This window comes from Grampus griseus, assembly GCF_964374135.1.
Source record: "Grampus griseus genome assembly, chromosome: 10".
NCBI lineage: Eukaryota > Metazoa > Chordata > Mammalia > Artiodactyla > Delphinidae > Grampus > Grampus griseus.
This window is the reverse complement of record NC_139004.1, coordinates 78,365,219-78,386,122: the sequence shown is the minus strand read 5'-3', so window position 1 is coordinate 78,386,122 and position 20,904 is coordinate 78,365,219. Positions and strand designations below refer to the sequence as shown.

The 20,904-nt window shown below is 40.2% G+C and overlaps 1 protein-coding gene across 3 annotated transcripts in view; it reads right to left on the bottom strand.

The window, feature by feature from the left end:
• Positions 1 to 20,761, bottom strand: part of ATXN7 (ataxin 7) — a 126,193-nt gene extending 105,432 nt beyond the window's left edge. For all 3 annotated transcript variants that reach the window (XM_082662843.1, XM_082662845.1, XM_082662844.1), the window contains exon 1: positions 20,739 to 20,761. The gene's annotated coding sequence lies outside the window, so the exon portion shown is untranslated. The remainder of the gene's footprint in view (positions 1 to 20,738) is intronic.
• Positions 20,762 to 20,904: the final 143 nt, after the last annotated feature.

Here is a 20,904-nt window from a genome sequence, read left to right as displayed (position 1 = left end):
AGGTGTAACCATATGACTGAGTCCTAAAACATGAACAGAAATGTTTGGGGCCACTTCTAGGTTTGGCCCAGACAAACCTCCTTGTCTTGATCCTCAATCTCTCATACCCTCTACTGGTCAAATGGAGAAGGCTCCAAGCACCTAGAGGTGATGAGCAAAGTCCCAAAATTTCACCCTTGAATGACTGGGTGAAGCAAGAGCCTCCTTGCCAACCCACACTGAGCTGTGACTTGAGTGACACGTAAACATGTATTGTGTTAAGCTACTGAGGTTTTGGGTAGTGACAGCAGTCAACGTACACTAATACAGTATTATTGTTGTTACTATATCATCATAATTTTCATTATCAATGGCACAGCTATAATTGATTGAAAGTGTACTAATAGGAAATACATACCTATTTTATTCATTTCTCATTATGAGGTAGGTATTATCTGCATGTTACAGGTGACAAAAATTAAGGGTAAGCGATCAATAATCATTTCCTCCTCTGAATATTTATAGCATTTACAATCTGATTTACTTAGTAATTAATTATGGATTGCCTTATACACATTGCATTGACAGGTTAAGTAGTTCACTCCCGTAGTTAGTTGCTTTTTCTTGTACCTATAAATTATTTTCCTCATTTGGATAGAAAGCTGCTAAAAGGAGGGGTAGATCTTATATCTTTAAATCCTGTATCACTTCACACATTGTATAAATATACAAGTTGATTAATTGATATATATTCTTTAAATTATCTCTATATAATGTGTGTGTGTGTATATATATCTATATAGATATAGATAGATAGTGTTTTGGGCCACAGGCCTCTTAGGTATACCTGACCAAGAAAAATGGCTTATTTGCTATGAAGAGTTACTTAGTATGCTATTTATTTCAGACCCATCACTTAATGAGTATCATTAATGCAATTTTTCAATACTATAATTACATGTGTAAATGTACATACACAGTACAGTGGCTGGCATACGTTCAATGATCGATAAATGATTGTTTCCCTTCTCCTCCATACCAATAGCTACTTTAAGTAGGGTCAAATGCTACTTGAAGAAAAAAAAAAGTAAAATGTTGTCAGTAAATAGAGGCTGATTTTAATTACAAAGAATATTTTCCTGTCTGGGAGGAAGACTGTCTAAAACGTCAGGAGCTAGAGTCAAATGGAGATCAAACACCAGTTACAAGAGTATCCCATCTGTAAAAATCTGTGCAGGAACAGGAACTCTGGGCAAGCCGAGGAGCAGGGCTCACTACTTCACCTTCACCACCAGTGAGCTCAGAATGGTGCCTTGGGACCCACCTTCTATTTGCTCAATTACAATTCTGTAGGTCTGGCCACATGGGATTCCCTAGAGCCATGGTATCATTATTTGTAGCCAAACACTAAGGCGCCCTCCTACAGCTCGCAGAGTATTTTTAATATTCTGTTCAAAAACAACACACAGGATTCTGAGGAAGATTTGTTCCTTTGGAGGCTGTTTGTTCCCAGCCTTCATTTACACACAGGACTCCATTTCCAAAGAATCTCATTAACACGATAAAGATACTGGCTTTCTTATGGTGATATTTCACAATAACCACATATAGCAATTCTGTGACACGATCTTTACATTAGCTAATTAATGTAAATATTTCAATTGTTGTTCATTTAAATATCCTGTTCCAAAAAGTCTCTCTTCTTTAAAGAGTTCTTTCAGGATGAAATGGAACACGAATGTGGGTCAGTTACTGTATTTGGTACAATTAAAGTATATATTTGGACTTCTTACTCCTGCTCAGTAATCAATTGTAATATTTACTTTGTTGATGAAATTGGCTTCTCCCGGAGTAATTTTCCCTTTAACTTCTCCGTATCATCCTTAACGGCAGGCAATAAGGTTAATGCTATGATCAGCTATTACGTCGGCACATACGACTTCTGCTGCTGTTCAAATATAGCAACACAGAGTATACAACACCCAAGCCAGAAAAATACAGGTTTGAAAATTCGTGAATCAAACTCTGGATGATAACTTCTTTTAAAAATAAATATTCCTTAAAAATGTTTAACATAAATATTATTTTTAAAATAAAAGTCTTTTAAAAATACTCAGTGAAAAAAGCCAATCTCAAAAGATCACATTTATGTAACATTCCCAAAACTACAAAATTATAGAGTTGGAGAACAGATTAGTGGTTGCCAGGAGTTAGAGACTGTGAGGGTAACAGGAATGACTGTGCCTCGGAAGAAGCAGCACAGGGGAGATTTTTGCAGCGATGGAATAGTTCTGCACCTTGATTACTGTAGTGGTTACATGCATCGACAGATGAGATAAACTAACACAGAACTATACCCATACCTTATATACCAATGTCAATTTCCTGGCTTTGCTACTGTGCTATAGTTAGGTAAGATGTAATCAATGGGAGAAACTAGGTGAAGAGCAACCAGGACCTCTCTGTACTATCTTCACAATTTCCTGTGAATCTTGAATTATTTCAAAGTTAAAGAAACAGCTAAATGTTGGATTATAAATATATTTCACAGAATAATTTATTCATCCTATAAGATTATAAATAATATCCAAGCCTATGCAAATATATTTTATCATCTGATTTTCCATTTTGTATACAAATGAACTACCAATTATCTTGACACAGGCAAGGAGAGAGTGAAAATGGAGTAGGTTTTAGAATTGGTTTTGCTGTCAGGATACATACTGTTCAGGACAATGTAACATGGACCACTCTGGCAGCCAACATCTGGATGTCTTACAAAGGGCAGGAGGTATACAATATGTAAAAACTAAGAGCATGTATTTAAAGACTTATTTTAAAATCTGCAAGATTCTGCCATTAAAAAAATAAAGAGCCATGAAATAGTATACTTTAAATATAACAACCTATTTGTGATATCAAGATCCCAATGAGCATATGATTATATGCAATTTGCAAAATGCATTAGACTTATGTGATTATCAAATATGAGATTTATTTTCTTATGTACACATGGCAATCATTTCTACAATTCAAACATCTCTCTGGCTAAATTAATATAAATTGCTGCAATGTGCCAATAATAAATGAGACAAAAAGAATTCCAGAAGCTGGGAGATGCAAATTAAAGCCAGTGTAAGTTATTTTCACTAGGGCTTTAGACAGAGATCTTTTTATCACTGACTAAAATGTAACATTCTGGGACTACATCAAAAACATGACTCCCCGATTCCCTGTATCTCACACCTAAGCTGGCTCAACACTGGTTCATCATGACTCGGAATCTAAAGAGAGGCTGGCAGCACTTCATAAGTACCTTCCTTACAGTGATGCAATTTGACCTACATTTCCAGTGCCCATTGAAACTTCGTAGGAGGGGGAAGAGGAGAGTTTTTCATTTCTCCTACCCTCTGATTAACTAGGACAGCAAATGCCACTCAAGGGACTGCTACTGGGCAGAAGCAAAGGGGGAAGAAAGTCATGCCAGTAGGAAATTCCACAAGAGAACATTTAGAAATACTGCATTCTCTGATTCTGCAAACAAACTGTCATGGCTTTACAAGACAACAGCAAGGAAGTTGCCCCACTTTACACCATAATCAGCCTAGAACACCATGGGCTGTTTTATTTACTTCAGGCTCCCAGCGTGATGAAAATTAAACTTGAACTATAGATTAATCTTTGCCACAGTCTTTTTTTTTAAATAAACTTTTAATTTTAGAATGATTTTAAGTTTACAGAGAAGTTGTAAAGATTAAACAGAGTCCCTATACACCCCACCCCACCTCCTCTATGGTTCACCTCTTAGTGTGCCATATTTGTCATAACTAATGAACCAATACTGACACATTACTATTAACTGAAGTCCATACTTTATTCAGATTTCCTTAGTTCTTGCCTAATGTCCTTTTTCCACTCCAGGATCCCATCCATATCACATTACATTTAGTTGTCATGTCTCCCTTCTCCTCCTCTAGAACGTGACAGTTTCTCAGACTTTCCTTTTTTGATAACCTTGACAACAGTTTTGAGGAGTACTGTTGAGAAAGTGTTGAATTGTTTGTCCAATGTTTTTCTCAGGATTATAATGAGATTCTTGGATTGGGGGAGGAAGACCACAAAGCTCAAGTGCCACCCTTGTTATGTCATGTCAAGTGTACATTTGTCACTGTTGTTAACTTGATCAACTGGCTGAGGTAGTGTCTGTCAGGTTTCTCCCCTGTAAAGGTTCTCCCTCCTCTTTCCATACTGTACTCTGGGGAAGGAAGTGACTGTGCAAGGCCCACATTTAAGGGATGGGCAGTTATGTTACACTTCCTTTCAGGGGATTATCGACAAAAATCGTTTGGAATTCTTCCACACAGAAAATTTATCTGTTCTAATTTGCTTTACTTATTCAATCATTTATTTGTATCAGTATGGACTCAGGGGTATGTGCTTTACATTATTATTTTGCTATATATATATTACATATTGGTTATATATATTTTATTAGTATTTATTATAGGTACATTATATATTTTATATTTATTTTATATCTTGGGTTATAATTTAAAACTACATTATTTAGTTAAATCATCCCAGCTGTGACCACTGGGCACTCTTTCAGGCTCCTGTGTCCCTTTGACTACCTCATCATTCATTGTGTGTTATGTATGTGTGTTTTGTTTCATCACTTTCTTGCTTTCTGGCATCAGAATACCCTCCAGGCTCATCTTGCTTATTCCCTGCCCCAGCCATAGAATTAAGTCACGTGTCGTTGTTCCTTTTATTGGAAATGGTATTAGAAACCAAGATCTGGGAATTGGGGCTTATCAAAGTCTTTTAATGTTTGACACTTTTAAATTTCTGTATGAACTACTTGCATAGTAAATCAACACAATTATCCCATTAAGTATCTTCACTTTGTGGTATAACATGCTAAATCATGAAGAGGATGCTTAGTAATCAAACTACCATCTGACTGGCCAAACTTTCAGGTTTGACATGACAATAAATGCCTTATTGCAAAGAAAGTTCCGGGGCGGGGCTGGGCTGGGGGGGGGCGGTGGAGAAACAGAATGAACTTTTTTTTTTTAAATGCAAGAAGGTCTCCTCTTTTCTCTCCCTCCCCCCCATTACCATTATATGGTACTTCCTTTATGTCAGCTCTTAATTACCTGAGTTAAAGGAAAACAGAAATATCAGTCAGATCTATCTATGAAATACATTGATGATGACCAATGACAGCAGCTACACCTTCCTATTTATGGTCTGAATATTTTAAGGTTACACATAGTTTATCTTAACTGAGACTAAACTAATCAGCCCAACACAAGGACAGAGCTAGGAGCTTCCTGGGCATCAGGGGTTTCCTAATGGGAAACAAACAGATTTCCACAGATAACTGAACAGCACAGAATGGAGTTAAGCACATGCAACACACACAGGAAAATTCTTCACCTCAGACGCCAGCCATTAGTCTGTGTAAACAGACTATGCTAGTAAAATAGTTAGTGACCTCACCCCCCGCCTTTTTTTAAATAGAAAATAGGCTGGAGCCAGCACCTAATACTGATTTTCTGTCATCTTTTTCTCACTCAATCTGATTAAGATTTATATTCAGTAAACATTTCTTGAGCCTCTTCTGTGCACTAGACAGCACACTATGCCTAGTGCTTCCAATTAATCCTACAGATTCAAAAGAAATTAGCTCTGTTCCCATTTTGCCCTCCCAGCATTGTTGTTGAAGTTGTTGGAAGGTAAGTCAGGCCTTGACAATGCTGAAGGCACAAAACGGTTTGGAGAAGCACATGGTTTAGCGTCTACTTCCAGAGTTGTCTTATAACATCTTAGAAAAGATCATAACTTCCTATCTGTAAAATAGATATAATCAATCTATATAAAATAGATATAATCAATCTATAATCAGGGAGAATGCATGGAAAGCAAAGCCCCAGCCCACACTATGGATTCTGTAAGAATTAGCCTGTGTTCACGCTTTACGTTTCATCATAATCACATCTAGGAAACACTAGGACTGTCCAACTAGGGTGTGCCATTGCCTTTTTTTCATTGCCACTTTTACTATCTTTGTAAACCCTAAAATCATGATCTTTAAAAAAAAAAAAAGTCAATTCCTATGCCCCAGTCAACCTGTCTTTGATAAGTAAACGATGCCCATTCATTCAAGAGGCACGGACCAGAATGGACAGGAAATATTAACAACGATAACAGCTAACAATGCCTGAAAGCTTATTTTGTGCCAGACACTATGTGCATGCAGCACGCCAGGCCTATGAAATAGATATTTTAATTGTCCCTAATTTCCAAATGAGAAACTGAAGCTAGAGAGGTGAAGTAACTTGTGCACAGGTGCCACCCATCTGGGCTAGGCATACTCTTACAGAAAAACCATAAGCAACAATAACAGAATTATATCAAACAACTGAACATAAACATCTGTTCCTTACCTCACACTGGTGCTTCCTTTTCAAACACTGTTGCACTGGGTGCTACAGTGGAATGAAAGAATCAGCTAAAATGTATCCTTTGCTACAGAGATGCAAACTGAGAGGGCTTTGGACACTTCTGCCCGCAAAGGGACTCCAAACCGAGACTTCCTACTTCCAAAATATTTTCAATAAATAAAACCCATTGAGGTCTCCCCTACAGCATTTTACAGAAAGTAGCAACTCCCTGGCTCAGTTTGCAAGGCGCTTCACTCTTTGGCCCCAGTGATTGCCTCAGGGCGTTCACACTACAGGCCACTTCTAGATGCAGCTAGCTTCTTCAGGGCTCAAGTCATTACCTCTCCATCTAAATGGAGTTAATCACACACACTGATTCCCTAAAACTGGTTTAAGAGATCTCCAGCTGGCCTCCTCATTCATGTTAACATTCCCAACCTGGGCATCCATACTACCCCGTATCAAGAACCTTCTCCCCTCCTGGATTTACCCCCAGGACAATCACAGGCCTGGAGAAGAGCAATCAGTTTTTGGAATTAGATCAGGATTTAAATCCTGTTTTCTACTTAACAAACTATGTGACCTCAAGCAAATCAGTTCACCTCTCCCGATGAGAATTAATGGAGGAGATAAGACCAATAAAGCACAGTGCCTAGCACATACTAAGTGCCATTATCACCATTATCCCCATTCTACAGATAAGAAATTGAGTCTCCAAGTGGTGAAATAACAAAGGTCGCAGAGCTGGTGAGTGGTAGGGGCCAGGGCTTGAAACCAGTTTTTTCCTTCCTTCTACAACTCTTTATTGAGCACCATGCTTGGCACTTAAGGACATAACTGTGAAACAGACAGACAGGTACCTTGCTCTCATGCTGCTTACATTCTGCTAAGGAAGACAGCCATCAAAACTTTACACAAATAAGTGGAAAGGTGCCTGAAGGAGTAAAAGCAGGGTACCTGAATACATATGGGTTTGACAGAAAGTAACAAGATCCCTGGAATTTGTCTGGAAGGTTGGGAAGGCTTCTATGAAGAGGTGGCATTTAAACTGGGACCAGGAGGGTCCAGGAGACAGAAGAGGTGTTCAGAGATGAGGGTGGCAGCAGGCTCTCCAGGCAAGGGAAACTCAAGTGAAGAGACTCTAAGAAAGCATGTCACATTCGAGGAACTAAGAAGTCAGAGCACCTGAGGAGGCTGGACAGGTAGGTGGGGCCAGATCAGAGGACCACGGTAGAATATGGTAAGGATTCTCGATGTCATCCATCACTGAGGCAATGGTAAGGCATCAAATGATTGGCTGCCCTTGATGAAACAGTAGTAAAATGCTTATTCTGACCCCAGCTCCCTGAGGTCAGGGCCATTTGGTATCTTTTTATCGTCTGTACTTCTAGGACACAGCAAGTATACTTTTGATAAATATTTATGAGCCATATGAAAGAATCTTTGGGAAAGACAAACCACTTCTCCCTCTTTCTAAGTCCACAGCTGATGCTTCTATTAAAGTTCCTATTGCTGATTATTATAGATGGGTGTGAACCTCTTTTCACTGTTTGGTCATAAGTTTCTGGAAAGCAGAGTAAATATCTTATTTATTTTTCTATCTCTCAAAGCCAAATACTCAATAGTTATGGACAGAAACATATCCTCTTTTAACAGCTAAAAATCTCTTCTTCTATTTCTAGATTTCCTGAGTAAGAATCTTCACCCTACCTTAGTGAAATAGATCTGAAGGGATAATTGGCAAGGATTAAAAAAAAAAAAGTTCTGCTTTCCTTTTGCAGCTTAATTTTAACAACAAAAACCCATCTCACCAATGTGTGACTGAAATTACAATTTTTATATTTTAGGATAAATCACTTGTACAGTTCGCATGCATTTTTTCTAATCTTAGTTTAATTTTAACCAACAACAAAATGCCCCAACAGAAGGTCTTTCAGTGATTTTCCAATTCTTCTGAGAATTGTTCAGATTCTCTCTTTGAATATTTAATAACTCTGATAAGGGTAGGGTAACTGTTTAGGCTACTTATATTAAAAGACAGAACTGAGTCATAACCAATAGCTCATATACTTGAGGGTTTATTTTGGGATTTCAGGAGATGAGGATGATAAGATAAAATTATGAAACTGGGATTATGAATATGCTACTAGGGTGTGCTAGTAATTTTCTGTTTGATCCTTTTTCCATCCCCAGACCAATTTTCCACCATTCTGGCCCTGCTCTGTGCCCCAGAGGCTGACCTCTATGGGTAGCATCACTAGGTTCATGCAGTCAGGCTTCCAGGTGGGTTTGGCCAATAGAAGGCACTGGAAGGAGATCAAAGAGGGAGGAAAGAAAGTGGAGGAGGGGAGTATTGCTTCTTTATTCTCTCCCCGGTCTGGGCTGCATTTTCTGGCAGTGGCTGAATCCCTCCAGGGCTATTGCGCCTGTCAGACAGCCCCTCCTCTTTGGCTCTAGCTCTCTCTTTGGACTCCAGGAATGAATGCTATTTCTTCTCTTTGCTCCTTTGGACCTAGCAGTGATAACAGCTTCCCATTGCTGTTAGTTTCTGGGTGACAGGAACCCCATGTCACCCTTAACTCTGCCCACTCTCTGAAAATAACCCCTTCATTAAAGTCCTGAACCATCAGAGTTGGACTCTGTTTCCAGCCAGAACTAAGAATTCAAACCATAGACTTGTAAAACCAGCAGTCTCCCTCCTTTGCATGTGAGCAGTTATCACAAAGGTTATTCATTTTCCAGAGCAATTCCTTCACACCAAGCACTGCATGTAAGCTCTTAGGTTTCTCAGGCAGAAGTGACACCTTTTAAACTGGTCAGTTCAAGAGAACATGAGAGGGCGCTCTTGAAAAACAGCTGGCAGAATGGAGGGGCTGACACTTAACAATTCTCTAGGCAGGAGTCTGCTACATGTGAAAAATAAAATGTTTACAAAGAGATGCCACCTGCTCCTATTTCTCCCTGGGTTTCCTCTCCCTGAGAGCTTTGGAATCAAAGTCAGCACTGTATTTTCACACTGAATACCCAGAAGTTGTATCACTGCCTGGGGAAGTTGTCCTGTGTGTCACTTCACTTTGCTATTTTCTCAGACCTGAGGATCTGCTTACCACTAGCCAAGGCACACAGAAAGAAAAGCCAACCATCTTGTATTACTAGCCACCTGCCTGTGACCTTTCCTTCTTTCTCTCTTTCACAGGGTACGTCTGCACTAGGCAAAAGATGAACCGGATGAGAAATTCTGCTTCGTTCAGCCTCGCTTGTCTCTTTAACACAGCTGACCAGATTAGCACTTTTCCAATGGCAAGGACTGGCATATGCTTATACCATAATCTGCTCTGAGCTCCTTCAGATTTTTTTACCAAGGCAACTGGATTTGAGGTTAGATGTTAATTGAAATCACCTGGGAGTCTCTAAACACTCCACCTTGCTTTCACTTGGCACGACTACCCTGGAGGTTACTATATTTCTGAATATTGGGGCATTCTTCTGATCAATCAAAAGCTGATTGAAAGAATCCTTCTAGGAGGTTGATAAGAATCCATGGGGCTTATGTCAACAAGCCACTCCAACAAAGACTCCAAATGTCTCCCTCTGCAACCAGCAGGCATTCAGAGCTGACAGCAAGAGTTGCTAAGATAAAGACAGGCAGATACACTACAGTCTGCAGAAAAGATGCTCTGCTACACTTCAGCGAAAGCTGGCCAAAGAACGAGATAGCTCTCATGTCCCACCCCAGGGGGGAGGCCTCTCTCTTCAGCCTGAAGGAAACATTGAGAAGCAGTGGGATTAACAAAACTTGGTTCTCACTGTAGTGTATCCATTTCTAACACTTGTTACCCTTAAGTGTTCATTTCAAAGGATATTTTATTGGCAAACTCTATAAGCAGCTAGGTGGACATACATGAAATGTTAATAGTGGTATCTCTAGGTAGTAGAAGTATGAGTAACTTTTATTTCCTTCTGTGTATTTGTGAAATTTTCCAAATTTTCTACAAACACCTCTGACTTATGCAAATCAGGGAAAAATTATTAAACAAAAACCCTATAAGCATTCTGGAATTTCAGCTTTCTGTAAGAACCAAGTTTATGTAATTCTTGAAACTCAAAATCCAAGTCACATTTCTTAGCTTTTGTGTATTTTAAGATTTTCAATACTACTTTTTATGAACTATGTTTTCAATTTAAGAAACTACTCTAAATGTAAAAAACAAGAATGATGAACTGGGTTTAATGTGTAAATTTTTTCTGGGACACATCACAACCTTAACTGAGATAATTTAGACTCTTCAAGGTCAAAATTCACTATTTTCATACTCTGAAGCACTCCTAATACAGACGAAAAATGGAACTGTTTCTTTTTGTAAGAATACCACGCAATATCATATGCATGATATCATATGCAATGATATGTCTAAGAGACTACAGATAAAACACAGACTGGTGTTTCTTGCACCACAAATGTTAGCCAGTAAAAACTTTCCAGTCTATAGCTGATTAACACATGACACCAGCTCTCTGGAAAAGAAAGCTAATCGTTGCTGGCAGTCAGCTAAAGCAACAGACACACTCAGAAACCTGCCTACTACGACATCATCACTGCTGTTTACTATGACAACTGATTTTTCAATTCAGTGCCATTTATAGTTCTAAACAGAAAGCTGGAATATGTACTAGCTTTCTAGGAGCTACCTTTCTCGTTATCTATAATAGCTAAACATGTATTATTCACTGTCTTGTGTTGAAATAAATTAACAAGGAATCTTAGAAACCATAAACATCTTTACTAGCTTCAGGAAGCTAGTAAATTTGAACAAGTGACTCCATTTAAACTGTCCTAATGTAATGGCAAATGGTCTCTTTTCCAACTTCGATTTATAGTTATAACTACCAGAACAATAATAATCAACAGGGTGAGGAGTACAGGGAGCAGAGACTAGAGTCTTAAATATCTCCTCTTAAGAGCAGCTAAGAGGAGATATTTAATCTCCTTTTGTGTTCAGTACTTTAAAACTTAAGGATAAAAAAGTGAATAAAATACAAAGCAATGAAAAGTATGCATTTTTCAATACAGAACTGTGTTAGCACTCTTCACGATTAAGTTCAAGGATCCTAAAGGTTCAAAATGTCTGCAAAAATGAGACCATAATACAAATTAGAAATGCAAGAGACCATGAGAAAATTAGATTTTTGACTACTGTTGTTAACAGAACATGTTTAAAAGCTGTAGAAATCAGTGCCTGAAACAAATTAGAGAAAGAGAGATAATTTAAAAACTAGTGTTAAATGCTAAAATGAGGTTCTAAAGCTACAGAAAAGTCTTGTGACGTCTCTATGGCCAAACAAGAACCACCATATTGCCATTATGATTATGTTGATGGTTCAGACGACAATGAAACTTTAAAACTGAGGCGGAAAAGGCCTAACATACAACCCTATTATTAACAGAACACTGTCTGGAGACTTAATTAAACAAAAGCGTCCGTCAAGTGCTCCTCTCAAAATCTCTTGTAGTGATGGACCTGAAGAGCAGAAAACAGGGCAGACCATTTAAAAGAAGAGTCCAGGGGTTGGGAGGACAAGTGACTACACCAAAGGTGGTAATTACATCCTGGGGAAGTAAAAAAGGCCAGACTAAAGGGCTCCAAGAGGTACTTCAAAACCAGCTAATCATGGGAAGATGAGGTGGGGTAAATCAGCGGCTTCTCAACTGGTTATCTGTGGGGAAATAAAAAGACGCTGGGACTCCAAAGCAACAGTAAACAAAAGCGGCTGCAAATGACCAAGGAAACCATTAGATACCTCCATTACACACCAATGTGCCCACAGTAAGAGGTTAATCGTAGGTTCACGCATCTCTAATTCAGTGTGGGACCTTGAGTAACCGGATAAGGGGCTTCTGCAATTGGTAAACCACCATTCTAGAACTGCCCTCAGCAAAGGCATGGGTAGTCAAAGTACCCAGGGGTTCTCCTGCCAACAGTCATATGCTGCAAGGGTAACTGCTTACCTTTTCTAAACCATATTCTCAGCTAAAAAACAGGGGGAAATATGCTCTTCTCTGACTTCAAAAGATGAGAGTATAAAACAGGAAAATATGTGAAAATGCTCTGAATAAAATCACATTGTATTTGCACATTTTACTGATTGAAGCATGGTTTAACTTATACTCTAAAGGCTATATAAACATAGATTGTCCCTTCAGCTTATAAGCTAGAAGGTCTAAAATGTTTATTTTAAGGTATCAGCAAGAATACAATGAAAGCAGCTAGACATTTCAAGAGACAGAAACAAACGCAGGGCAGTTTGGGACATTTAGTGCAGAGGCCAACAACAGTATTTATCTCACTGTGTCCTGAAGGGATCACTGTGCATTGGGTAAAAATGTTCTTCACAGGGACTCTGTTACCAAAAAATGGTTAAATTACAGTCCATGTGCTTTTCTTCTAAAATATCAGGGAAATGCATACTGTTTTATAAAAGATTACCACGTAAGAAATGGATAAATATGTTACTGCACTTACAGTGGTAAGATTAGCTGAAATGGAAATAGGTGGTGTGGAACCACAAGATTGTGTCTCAAACTGGGGTTTAAGAGGCATGTAGAATTGGGAGGGAAAGAAGTGTTGCAAGTATTAAATGTGATAGATAATGCACAAAGTAACGCACACACAGAGGCCCACAAATGTTTAGACCGTGGACGTCTGTGGTTTTACCAGCCCTGCGTCCACTCCCCCCTGCTGAGGAATGATAATCGCCCCAAAAGGTACTTTCTTGGTGAGGCAGGAACCAAGGCACCTGCCAGCACGCAGTCTGAGCCTGAGAGAGACACACTCAGTAGAGAGAGGGGTTAAAAACAATTGGAGAAGTTATGAAGTCCGGCACGCCGAGGACACTCTCCACCGAGTCCCGCTACGTGGATCCCTGAAGCTGCTCTGGATCTGATCCATTCTGAGGTCTGGTTCTTCAGCTCTATTGTCAATGCTGAGAGCTACACCACATCCTTCCAGCAACCTCCTTTCTCACTTAAAGTGGCCAGATTTAGTTTCTGTTGCTTACAACCGAAGACCTTTAGCTGATTAGTCATTATTTTGAGTCTAGAAGATGCAATTTTCTCAGAGATTTGGGAGATAAAATGTAATTTGATTGGCAAGTAATTTAGACTTAATTTTATGGTAAAACAAAGGCATGCATCATGGAGTAGAATACAAAATTCATGTCGAATTTTAAGATAATGGATTGTTCTTTCGAGATTGTTAAAGATCTGCTTCCTCCCACTTCTCACTCTCTCCCCCTGCCCCATGCAAGTGTCTTTAGCAAGGGGTTTAAGAAGCACTGGTATAGAGATTAACTTTCCTTAACTTTTAGAATTTGATCTCAGAATTTGATCTCAAGACCTGTGGAAGAACTGCCCTGCCCTAACTGTAAGCAAAAAAATGATCACTGTTTTAAGCCACAAAATTTTGGAGAGGGTTATTATTACTCAGCAATAGATAACTGATAGATGTGCTTCATGAATTATCATAATATATCTACATTCTTTTATTCCATGCATTTCCTAAAGTTTCCTAGGAAGGAACTCAACGCTCCAGTGTTTCCAAATAACTGCCACAGGCAGATGTGGTTACACTTCTCATTCTTTACAGCCAGGTCAATGCTTCTAATTCCACAGAAACAATGAAATGTACCTCAGTCAGAACACAGAGGTTTAGGCAGGAGGTAGAACATACTCCAAAGCCCAGCTAACTTAGGTGAAAATAAAGTGAAAATTTTCTCCAGTTATCATAGTTATACCACAAGGATGCAGGTACAAACAGGGTTGAGCTGGAATTGAAGGTAACTGGCTAAGAGAAGAAAAATGAAGCAAAATTGCTTTGTCTAAAAACTTAGTTTAAAAACTAGAGAACTCAAAACAGATTCTCCCTTTAACAGTTTCTCTGCCTGGAACCGCCTTCCATATAAACTTGAAAAATGAGAAAAACCCTCTTTTAAAAGCTCACCACATACTATCTAGAGAAAATGCTTGCTTTAGGTTACCATTCATTCAACAACTATTTACAGAGCACCAACTCTATGCCTGTGAGCCCCTGAGCACTCCTTTTTCTTCTTCTTTTTTTTTGATAGTGATACCAGGGTAAAGGGAGCATGACTGGGTGAAACTAGACCACACACCTGTCTTGGTCAAGGTATCTGGTCTGGTTAGAGGGTTTAGGCTGATGAATGCAGCAAACAAGGCTCTGCCCTCATGCAAACCTATATGTAGAAGAGGGGAAATATTAGTAGCTAATATTATCATTATCAGCACTATTATCACTATCATTGCTGTTGTTATTATGCCCTCACTCCTCCCACCACTTCTTCCTCCTTGGATACTGCTAAGTATCTGGCACTCTGCTAAGCACTTATTTAATCTTCACAACAGCTTAGCATGGTATTATCCACATTTTACAGATGAGGAGACTGAGTTCTAACTGGACAAGAGCAACACAGGAAGTGCTGGAGCTCATGCTTTTAACCACTAGCCTGGACTCCCTCCATACATATGAATTCCTTACAGTTTTATAAGAATTTCAACAGGGGGAAAAGAATCCTTCACAACAAGAAATGAGGCACAGCATACTCTCTTTATCAATGCCTATGCGTCTGTGTTTTCAGTGAGTTTCTTCTAAAAACTGATATTTATTTAGTCCTGTATGGAATTTTTTCTTTCCTGTTGGAAGAGTCTGGAAAATATTCTTGCTTATTAGTAATATAGAAAACATTTTAAAAGGCATTTGAGAAAGCATATTTCACTTCTCATTCAATACAACACAGACCATGAGGGAAATTGGTCATCTCGGGGAATGAGGCCTCATTTAGCCACATATAGGAGATGTTTTCCATTAGTATGTTTATTCTTTAATAACTTTATCATTTTTTCCTCATTATAAAAGCAGCGTATGCTACCTAAAACAAATAAACAAACAAAAAAAAGCATAAAGAGAAAAGATCATCCACAATATTATTACCTAGAGGTAACAAGCTCCTATTAGTATTTGGTGTACGTCCTTCCAGATACTTGCTTTTAGGTTTCTATACACAGGGCTTTCATCCACCTTAAAAATCACACATTAAACATATTCTCATGCTATCCTCTGTTCTCCTAAACATCATTCCCATGCCAATAAATATCAACTTGCATCATCCTGTTTAAAGATTGCACAGTATTTTATTTCACTGTATGGATAGGCTCTAATTGACTTAATCAACCCTTTATTAACCCTTTATTAATAGGCATTCAGATTACTTTCTGTGTTTTGCTATTACAAAAACCAGGGTAGTGAGGAGTCTGGCACACACATCTATGCACCCTTGACTGACTGGTTCTTTAAGATAAATTCCTAGATGTTGGCTTCGCATTTTATTTCATGACTTTGTTGGATTCATATTGCCCCACATGTCATCCAGAAAATATGTACCAAATTTACCTTTTTCAAAAGAAGGAAACCCTTAAATATTAAGCGTAATAACATACTTTACATTTCTAACATTTAGATTAAATGGCCAAGAACTTTAAAACTGCAATTTATCACTAAGTATCTAAAGTATCAATTCAGGCCTCTGATATTGCATTAGGTTTATATTTGGAGGAGGGAAATTCTAAAACACCCAATTAGTGGGTTTTATTTCCAGCATAATGTGGTTTTGAAAAGTTAAACTCCAAACAGAACATATTTGCTGCAAAACAAGCAATTAGTAGAGAATTCTAAAAGGCAGGAAGAGAAGTAAAAAATAATCAATTATAGCAACCACTAGGTCACCAAATCTGCATCCTATACAATGGCCAAGAGAAAAGGGTCAAGAGAGAGAAAAGGTGAAAAGAAGAAGAAGCGACTCTCAGAGCTTCAGTGACGGCCGGATGAAATTACACACAGACATATACATCTACATGCTCTGTACACACCAATCCTGGAGCTAATCTCCAGGGGTTAGAACACAAGAGGAATCTTTGTGTGCTTTATTTGAGCAAACATCATGCAGAGGGGGGTGGAGGAGGCTGCATACAGGTAACAGCGGCTCCTTAGCAGCTTGTGGCCTAGTATCAATTACTTCCCTTCCAGGGCACAGGGAGGGTAACAGGAACTTGAGGCGTAAGACAGCTCCAAAGGCACTGATTCCCTTCAAAACCATCACACAGGACAGGGCTCACTCATCAAGCTCTACAGAAAACTGGGCAAAGTGAGAACATTTTTAGCAATAAATAATTTACCGGTGAGTACAATGCGTGTGCTAAGAAGGGAAGGCCACACACCAAAACTAGTAACAACTAACTGTACTGGAGTCTCATGCTAATGGGGACGATGGGGGCATTAGATAAAGTCTGCATACCGAAAGCACTGAATACTTGAGATGGCAAATGGCTGCGGGGAGTGCTGCTTGGTGACTTCATAAACCTATAGGATTTCCGGGTCTTCTCAGCAAGGGGGTCAGCAAACTATGGCCCATGTATGGGTCAAATCCAGCCTCAGCCTGTACACACCATGAGCTGCTGCCTGTACACAACATTTTTAAATGGTTGAAAAAAAATTTTTAATATTTCATGGCATATAAAAATTATATGAAATTCAAGCATCAGTGTCCACAAAGTTTTACTGGCATGCAGCCATGTCAGCTCACTTTTGTCTATGGCTGCTTTCTCCATGCACTGACAGAGGTGGACGGTGTGACGGGGACCTGGGTGGCCAGCGCAGTTGAAAACATTTACTACCTCATCCTTTACAGAAAGTTTGCTGATCTCTGTTCTAGGCCATAAAAATCAAGTCGTTTTTGAATGGTTCACAGCTCTCAACCTTGGTGCATGCTTATTAGTTTGGCTCTGACATACCCAGGATTTAGACATAGCCTGCCAGCCTAACAGAGAATGCAACCCCATTGTTAAGAACAGTAGACAGGTCTAATAGGACCTATAGATACTGGGGTACCTACCCATGATAACCAGAAAGATGTGAAAGGCTTTTCTGAATTGAAAGCAGGATGGTCCCAGAAGGTTTATGTGGGAATGAGTATGATTAAAGGTTTTCTCTTTGAAAGAACGTATGAGCTATCTCCTTCTACAGACAAGGATAAAATCATCCTCAAAAGGGCTACCACCTTTGAGCACTTACTAGGGGCCTATGACTGAGCAAAGCCTTTTGCTTTTCTTATCTCATTTAATGGTCATCTTTTCTAGACTCTGAGAGGCTGGCTGGCTGGCTCAGGAAATGGGAATCAAATCCAGGTTCGAGTCTAAAGCCTGTGTTCCTAAATCACTCTCCAACTTGAAAGCAAAGGGCAAGAATGCTCACCAGGAATAAATGAGAGGGAAAGGGAAAGACCACAGGAATACCGGAAGCAAGTTTATTTTTATGGCCATGAGCATTTTATTCATCTCTCTCTTCACTCATAATATCCTCTCTTCCTTCAATGTTCAAAGAAAGGAAAATACAATTCACTTCTTCCAGAATCTTTGCTGGAGAGCAGTAGAGAGTGGAACTGAATGAACCATTCACTCCAAGAACTGGTTGTCAAGCTCAAGCCTCTGCCTATCGACCATCAATGTATTCGGTCTAAATTTTTAAGTATAATTGAGAAACAGCCACAATGCACCTAGGGCCAGCATGTCAAGCCCTTTATGTGTATGCATGGCTTATCAACTGACAGACAACAGTTTGCTGTGGGAACAAAATGGCAGTGCTTTTGCACCCTTAAGACCACATGACAAGGTTAAGACAACTTTAAAAGGCAAGTACTGAGCACAAAGATATACTTTTTCTTATTTTTTTCTCTTAAGAATTATTCTAACTCCCATTTTATTTAATAAAAACATATATCTCTTATTAGGGGGGCCCAGGACCTCTCCTATAAAACTATAGACCCCTCCCCAGAAAAATACACATACACAAAAAAGATTAGGTCACAGCCATAGGGAGTGCAGGAATCTCCTGAGGCCCACTCATGACTCCTTGAGGTCCACAGACCGCCAAAATAATCCTAGCTCTAAAAGCATATTACGAAATGCCTGTTTTACAGAACCAAGGTAAAGACCATAGAGCTAGCTCTCATCATCTTTTATAGTTTCAGAGGCTAATATTAAATAAATACTCAAAGAAACTTCCTTAACTAGACTCTCATACTCTCAAAGAACAAATATAATGACTTGAGTAAATCACCAAACCTAAAGTCATACATGTGCAAAGTCCAAATCAGTTTTCTTAGAGTTTAAAATCTGCTACTTCTTTCTGCTCAGAGAGATCTCCCTAGGAAAGGAAGAAATGTTAGTATGGCATAGAGCTTGAGTCTCTTCTACTTTAACATTCATGAACATGTGAATATATAATAAACTGTATAAAAGAAAACCACTTGTAAGATTTATTAAAAGATGTTCTCTCACTATATATGAGATGGAGAAAAGTCAATTAAAAGAGTGCTTAAATGTTCAGTACAAAAAATCTGTGTCAATGCAATTGCCAGTTATGCGGCTGACAAAGCAGATTTTTTCAAGTTCAGAAAGGCTCAAATTTTGCTGTGTTTCCCACCACTTGAGGTAAGAATGTTCAGAAATGTTTATTTTCAGGTATACCTCAAACTTTAAAGTCTTTTTAATCTCTCTTGGTCTTATTACTTCAGAAAATTCCTGGCACTGCCCAACAAAATACAAAATGAACTTATAAGCGTTTCGCCAGGACTCCATCTACGAATGACGGATAGCCTGCCTCATGAAAATTTAAGTTACAGGGAGCAGTGATACTTTCCCATCAACAACATTAAAGATTATTTTAAGTCATTAGATACTGTTTCCAAATCAGTATTATGATGATACAGCCAAGTAACAAGTAACTTAAAAAGAACACCCTTTCACCACTTGACTATTACTTTTTTTTTTTTTTGACTATTATCTTTTAAGCAACAACGATCCCCTCCAAAATGCCACTTGGGATAGACAGTCAACTGACACTTTAACTTACAATATGTAGTACTTAAGATTTAAAGTAATTCATCTTTTGGTTAGAGTGTCTTCTCTGCCTCTAAACCAAGAAAATGCACAGGATCCCAAACCCATGCACAGTCAGCATTTAGGCCAATATTTTTTCAAAACCAGGAGAGATTTCCCACGGTGGGGGAGGGCAAGTTATACCTCAAAATATTCACTCAAGGTAAAAATTTTTTTTTTGCCTTTGTGCTAAAAGTCAAAGGTGCTAACTCTGTAGAGAACTGTTGAAGAGCATTACTGAAGTTTAGACTTCATATATACGAATAAAATTCCATGCATACTGATTTCTCACTAGAGGTGATACACCCTTCACTGTCATACATTTGCATATACAGCTCTTCCTCTACAACTAAGAGAAAACCGGGAGAATGAACCCAATTTGCTTAAGGAAACTGAAACAACCAAATCCATACTCGATAATTGCTTCATCCCTAATATGAAGAAGCGAGGTACCTGGGGGGCAGAAATATTGGAAAGTAACTCAACAGAATATCAAACCTGGGTTGAAAACTCAGACCCGCTTCTTGCAGCTCACTGAATCGATCCCACTGGAGATCAAATCAGCCGGACTGCTGCGGCTCTTTTCCTCTCGCCCCTCACCATCGAAATGTTGCCATTTGCGAGAAACCCATCGAAGTTGAATCAAAGTGACTTTTGGGAAAAGACACCAGTATCACCAGCAGTGTGCTCCAGAAATGTGTAACTCTACACACTAAGCATCGTTTCTCATCGAGCACCTCCCTCTCCCTTCACTTGCGACTTCCCCTTAAGATGGGGGCAGTTTTTGAAAATCACAGAGAAAAATAAATAAGAGCACCCCATCCCGGTCATCGACGGGGATTCCAGCGCCCAGGCAGGACGCCCGGCAGCCGGCTCCCAGTAGCTGCGCGAACTCCGCCCGCAGCTCGCTAAATGTCTCGGGCCCCCTTTCCCAGCACCCGCCCGAGCCCCGAGGGGAAGGGGGCGGCCGCCGGGGCCGGAACCGCGCCACCTGGAACCCGGGGCCTTTTTCGCTCGCCAGCCGCGCCCCGCGCAAGTGTCCGCGGGCGAGACCCGCCCAGGCGCGCGTGGGCGCCAACTTCGCGGGGACCCTCACGCCGCGCCCCCTCTGTGCCCTGGCTCCCCCGACTCCCGTGCTCAGGCGGGCCGGGCGCCCCCTCCGCCCCCCCCAGGAGAGCGAGCCCACCACTAGCAGCGGTAGCGGGAATGGGGCGGCGGGGCCGCGGTGGCCGTCCCCCGGGAGGCGCTGGGGGCTTGGACCCCGCGTGGCCCCCGCCGCCCCGGCGGCGCCCAGGCGAGCTCACCTGGCGTTTGGCGGAGGCCTCCGGGGCGGCCTCTGGGCGTGGGCCGGACGGGGGCAGCGGGGGGCGGGGGGGGGCGGCAGAGGCCGGGGCTGCACCGGGGCCGCCGCCACCGCCCGCCTGGCTTCGCCCCACACGCGCCGGCCGCGGCCGCCCCCGGGGAGTTCGG